The sequence below is a fragment of the Papio anubis genome, chromosome 8 (assembly GCF_008728515.1).
Source record: "Papio anubis isolate 15944 chromosome 8, Panubis1.0, whole genome shotgun sequence".
Taxonomy (NCBI): domain Eukaryota; kingdom Metazoa; phylum Chordata; class Mammalia; order Primates; family Cercopithecidae; genus Papio; species Papio anubis.
Genome location: NC_044983.1, coordinates 112403618 through 112409946, shown reverse-complemented (window position 1 = coordinate 112409946; position 6329 = coordinate 112403618). Strand labels below are relative to the sequence as shown.

The window sequence follows — 6329 nt, the reverse complement described above, 5'->3', positions numbered from 1 at the left end:
TTAAATATCTACAATATATTGAGCCATCCTACTAAACCAGACACAGAAAGCAAATTAGGAAAAATAAAGTCAGGCTGTTTTACGGACATTGAAAATGATTGTAATCAGCAGGATCTAGTGATAAATGAAGCAATGCAACCAAAGGATGGGAAGCATAAATTGCTTACCATGAGAGGTACATAAAGACGCATTTTTGAACAATTATGGCAATTAAAGCACTTGAGATAAAATGTGAGGGATATACAAGGGGAGTATAAGAAAAGAACATATCTTGATGTTATTCTAGGCCTCTTTCCTCCCCCACCATATACTACCTGCCACCTCGTCAATTCTTGTTCCAACAATCATTGGGTCACTGACCTCCTGAGCTTAAATCTGATGAACACATTCAATTCTTTCCAGCCTTGTTAGTCCCACTGAACACATGCCATATGACCATCCTTGGCACAGAATGCTACTAAGCTCAAATTGTTACCAGAAAGGGGTCCCAATCCAGACCCCAAGAGAGGGTTCTTGGATCTTGTGTAAGAAAGAATTCAGAGCAAGTATGTAAAGTGAAAGCAAATATAGGAAAGTAAAGGAATAAAAGAATGGCTACTCCGCAAACAGAGCAGCCCCCAAGGGCTGCTGGTTGCCCATTTTTATGGTTATTTCTTGATGATACGCTGAACAAGGGGTAGATTATTCATGCTTCCTCTTAAACCTCATAGGGGAACTTCCTGATGTTGCCATGGCGTTTATAAACTGTCAAGGCACTGGTGGTAGTGTAGCAGTGAGGATGACCAGAGGTCACTCTTGGTTTTGGTGGATTTTGACTGGCCTCTTTACTGCAAGCTGTTTTATCAGCAAGGTCTTTATGACCTGTATCTTGTGCTGACCTCCTATCTCATCCTGTGACTTAAGAATGCCTATCTGGGAATCCAGCCCAGTAGGTTTCAGCCTCATTTTAACCAGCTTCTACTTAAGATGGAGTTGCCCTGGTTCAAACGCCTCTGACCAAATGATCCCTAAAGATCTGTGACCAGAAGATCCACTCTCCTTTCCTGACCTTTTTCTACTTGTCAGCTGTAAAGTCAACAAAGGACTATATGGAGTCCTTCCCAAGGTCACCTTACATGTTGGACTTGGGAGTTGATGTCAGTCACCTTGAAACTGTACTCAAATAATAATCCTCAGAGGAGTTCTCAGACTCTTAACCTCCTGGACCAGGTCAGACCCAAAAGCATTTTTGCAGATATTATTTATATTCCACTCCCTCTAGTTTGGAGGAAGAATTAGGGATAGAGCTTGAGCTTTAAATCAAATCCAGGACCTGTCATTCAATGGCCTTGTAGTCTGAAGCATGTTTCTTCAAATAGCTGAGCCCTGGTTTCCTCATCTACAAAACAAAGACAAGGCTGCTACCCTCACAATATCATTGTAAAGATTATGTAAGAGAATACATGAGAGAATACTTTTTACCAAGGTTGCCAGACATGACTACATTACCCATCCACCCACACACCTTCCAAAGGAAAACTCCCTCAGTAGTCCCCGCTAATGCTATTTAGCCTGTCTAATTGCCATTCCTGTGATCTGAGATCCCGTCTCCCACTCATCCACAGTGACTAAACCAGGGTAGTCACCTGAGCCAAAAGCAGGCAATCCACAGACCAGTCAGCTACCATGACAGGTTGGCCTGGGTCAAAATCAAATAAACAAATCAGCAAGCTGAGCCAATCAAATTCTTCTCTTTGGGATTTATTATAAATTTAGAAAAAAGGAGAGGCTGAGATAGTTAATAACAAAGAAAAAGTAAAAGGAAGTTAATGGCTGCTTTAGTGCAATGGCAAGCTAAAGTCATAGGCAGGCATAATTTATGAACAGGCAGGAAATGTGTAGACTGGAAACTGAGAAAGACAGCTATAGAAAGAGGCAGACAAAGCAGACACGCAGAGAAAGAGAAAGACCTTGAGAGGACACAGCTTCCTCTTAGTTCCTAAGCCTTCTCTTCTGATTCTATGTCTCTAAGGGGATTCTTAGAATAGCCCCATTTGTATTGAGATAACTTGGGTTGAACAAAAGAGGCCTGATCAGGCGTTCGATAAATCTTAGTTCCCTTGCCTTACTTATTTAGTTAATTATTTGTCTCATCACTTATTCATGCACCTATTCTTTAATTTATTTACTAAGTTAAATAATTCCTGACCACCTACTCTGTGTCAGGTGTATTCTATCTGCCATATTTGTACTGAGGGCTTAACTTGTATCCTTCCCAAATAACATGTTTGGAATTATCTGGGTATTAGAGAAGGGGACAAGAAAGACGCAGGAGTGATCCTGATGGTGATAAAGATATTTAGAGAATTAGTGGAAGACTTATCAAATTGTCTGTGGCGGTGGAGGGGTCCACCCCTCCAATTCTGAGCAGCATCAGTCCCACTAGCTTCAGCATCCGCCCCAAAGCCAACAGTAAACTGCCAGGCTTAGGTCTAAAATCACATCTTCCTGTATTTCTCTCTCAACGTGCCCAGCCTCAAGCAGGATTTGGGGAGGAACCTTCACAGCCTCTCCCTCTGATCCCGCCCTTCATGACTGGAGAAAATGTGTTTCTTTTCCGCCTGCTCATTCCTAAGTCTTTCTCATATACCATCATCTGTCACAGGGATGGTGACAGCCCAGCATAAGCCAGCTTTAATTCCATGGATTATTTTCTTCTGTCAGCTTTTAAAAAAAGAAAGAAAAAAGAAGGGGAAAAAGCAGTCTGCCCAGGCTCTCCTTGAAAAAGGATAAAGAACCAGACCATGCCAGAGATCCGTGGAGCCATCGGCTGGTCTGAAGAGGTCGGTAAGTTCAGGTTCGTGTTAGTGTCCAAATGTTAAACAAACAGATGGCTTGTCACACGGATGTTTACTAGCCTCACAGCTCCGCACTGGCCATGCTTTGAAAGGACTGCTGCTGCGAGCAGAGTATATGTCAGGCTTTTACCCTGCAGTCACCTGGAGTCAGCCTATCTAGGTCAGGGACTCCAAGTTGCCTCTTCAAATATGGGAGTGGGAGCCCGTAGCCTCTGTTCAGTATTTCCAAACCTAACAGACACTGCCTGTTTATCCACAATAAGACTGCACAAGCTGCCAAAACATCCAACTTCTTTGCTTTGGGCTGGAATGATATTAACCCAGGCTGGCTGTGTTTGTCATTTCTCAGTTTCCAGAAACCAAAATTGACACTCAGCAGTCTCTTTGATGAATACCAAATAAACAATAAATTAACTGCATTTAAAAAAAAACGGATTTGTTGGATCATAAAAAACCTTTCAAATATGGGGGGGGACGATGAAATGGAGGCCTGGTGAGGAGCAAGATGGCAATATTCTTCCCTGATGTTACAGACCATCTCAGCATTTCCTCCATCCAGATTGTAAAAGGTTCCTCCACTAGAAAAACCAGAACCTTCCTTTAGGAGAAGAATAAGGCTAATGGTCCATATTATCACCCTCCAACATGCTTTAAAAGGTCAAATCGTGGTTCCATCAAACCTGGGCTGGCTCCCAGTTAGACCACTGAAAGGATGAAATTTTGACTTTTCCAAAAGGAGGAGGATGGAGAAGGCAATGCTGTCAGTAGAGAAATTAATTTCTGGCAGGCCAGTGTTAAATATCCTAGTGGATTCTCTGGCTCGCATTTGTTTAAAGCATCTTGCGGATGGAGCCATGAGAAGCACAACAGCTTGGAATGTGCAGCTAGTTCTGAGGCGGAGGGCGCCTTCTCGCCACAAGATGGCAGCAGGAGCCTGCGTTTGAAGCCAGGGCTCCGCGGTCCTGCAGCAGTATTTCCCCCACCGCCCAGGAGGATCTGATTCCCCTTGAATTTTAACCAATTGTGTTACAGCTTTTGTCTCCAAAAGGACAGAAATAGGTTTTCTCTTTCCCTCTAATTGATTTTAAGTTTCCTTTTGTTCAAGCTCTGCTAAAAAGAAGAGAGAGCCCTATTTTTCAAGACGTCTATTAAGTGGGCCAAATAATTATACCCCAAAGATAAACCTTTTCTCTGAAAACCACGCTCAGTATTTGCTCTAGAAGCAATGCTTGTGCTCTGTCAACCCGCTGACACGCCTTAGGGAAGCAGTCGACCCCCCTGGGGATGCTTTGGCTTTCTCCTCCAAACCCAGCTGTTGGCTGATTGAACAACAATCACCTGCTGGGACGCGTCCTCTGGTGACTAGTGGGCGCGTCTAAAAAGGTGATAAATTTGCCCTTTGGTTTCCAGGCCTCCTTACTGGATTCTCCATCACCCTTTTGCAAAGAATAACATCACCTAATAAGGACAAACAGCCTCCAATGTGTACTCAGTCATTTGTCCACTGAATAAACAATGTTACCGATTTCCTAGTCTTCCTTCCATACTGACTTCCTGTTGCTTACCGCAGCAGCCCCCAAAACAATGATGAATTCTTAGTCTTTGTGTACCCGGATACCCCTCCGCCTGAACACTCTACCCCAGGCTCTTCACTTGGGTAAGACCACTGCCTCCTTAGTTCTCAATCTAAATGTCACCTCCTGTGGATAGGCTTGTCAGCTGTCAAGGCCAGTCCTAATGAGAGTCCCCTCACAAAGCTCACATCACATCCTACGCTTCCATCATTACAGTTCTTCCAAAACTATGTAATAACTACTAGTTGATGAGTCATCTCTCTTCAAAGAATGTAAGCTTCTCAAAGGCAGTGCCTCCATCTGACTTAGTTTACCCTATAGCCTGTAGCTTAAAGTTGCCTCCCTAGTACTTCATTGAATAAAGTAATTGCAGAACTAAAAAACATACTGAAATTTTCGAGCTTACCTTTTCACATAATGTAACTATGAATTCCACCTACTGTTTTTTGAGGTATCTCATTTACTTGGATTTCAATACGCCATTTTCAACCCAGAGTGGTGCTGGGGCAGGGCAGGTGGGGAGAATTATAAATCGAAAATGTGGAGAATTGCGCAAATCTCTGAGTAGCTAATGGGCATATGTCACAATATTATCTGTATTATCATTTTCTATGGGGGAAGTGTCTGGGTGTCAGAGCTTACAGGATCAAGTTAAAATACCCCTGTTTTATAGTCAAGTTATACTGATATCTGACCCTATCTTTATCAATCACGTTTATCACCTGTGTGGTATCTCCCCAACCAGGAGGATCTCTCATTTTTCCAAATACATGCCAGGCTTCTCTCACTTTTGCGATTATTCTGACTGCCTGATGTAGGATGACTTCCCGGGTGTCTCTCTATTCACACACTTCCCACTCATCCTCACAAACCCACTCAAGTTCTCTTCCTGCCGGAAGCTTCTACTGACCAACGAAGCCCATGCTGATTTCCTGTCTCTGAAAATCAACAGTTTGGAGGGTCTGGATCCAATGTCCTTGGTTTCTATAATTCAAATCACAACTAGATAAGCTCTAGCATGCTAGAATCCCAAAAACCAGGCTCCATGTTAACTGGGAGTGAACACTCTACATTTTTGCTTTTTCTCTAATTATATGCTGTCTGGAAACTTATTCTCCCCAACCTAAAAAATACAAGCTACTCAAAGAAAGCTTTGTGTTATGTATCTTTGATATCCTGCAGGGTTTCTGATATGATCCTAAGCATAAACCCTCCATAAAGGTTGATTCACATAAGCAACCCTGTAAACTGACTAATAGTACTACATTAGGCCAGGTGTGGTGGCTCACGCCTGTAATCCCAGCACTTTGGGAGGCCAAGGCTGTCGGATCACCTGAGGTCAGGAGTTCGAGACCAGTCTGTCCAACATGGGGAAACCCCATCTCTACTAAAAATACAAAAATTAGCCAGGCGTGGTGGCACATGCCTGTAATCCCAGCTACTCGGGAGGGTGAGGTGATCCAAGATCACGCCACTGCACTCCAGCCTGGGCGAAAAGAGCGAAACTCCCCCCCCCCCCCAAAAAAAGCACTAAATTCATAGCCCCCCAATCTAGTATTTAGCCTATTCTAAGTCTCAGCAGGCTGTTTCCCAGAGGATGACTCCCAAAGCAGGACTTTAAACATAAGGAATAAAACAGCACCAGCTTCCTTGGGTCCAGACCAGATAGGATACATTTCCCAATTCCCGCCCCACCTCACATACACACATACATTAAAGTCTGCAAAATTCAGTCTGATTTAGGCATTATCCAAATAACCCTGCCTGTTACCAGGATCGTCACTTAATTATGGTCCATTTCCTGAGCATTCAGCCAAAGGAAGATGTAAAGTGCCGTGACTGCTTCTGCAGAGCTCACAAATTAAAAACCTTGAGGTTTTCTGTGGTTTCCGAAGCAAAGCCGGAAAAGCTGAAAGAT

At 43.4% G+C, this 6329-nt stretch overlaps 1 long non-coding RNA gene across 3 annotated transcripts; it reads left to right on the top strand.

The window, feature by feature from the left end:
* Positions 1–622: 622 nt before the first annotated feature.
* Positions 623–5759, top strand: LOC103887058. Of its 3 annotated transcripts, none has more exons than XR_002523958.2 (3): positions 623–1209; positions 2704–2822; positions 4248–5759. It is a non-coding gene; the product is annotated as an uncharacterized LOC103887058 (long non-coding RNA). The 3 variants fall into 3 exon arrangements; XR_002523957.2 differs by having other exon boundaries at positions 2704–2826; XR_004185914.1 differs by having other exon boundaries at positions 2645–2826.
* The last annotated feature ends 570 nt before the right edge of the window (positions 5760–6329 follow it).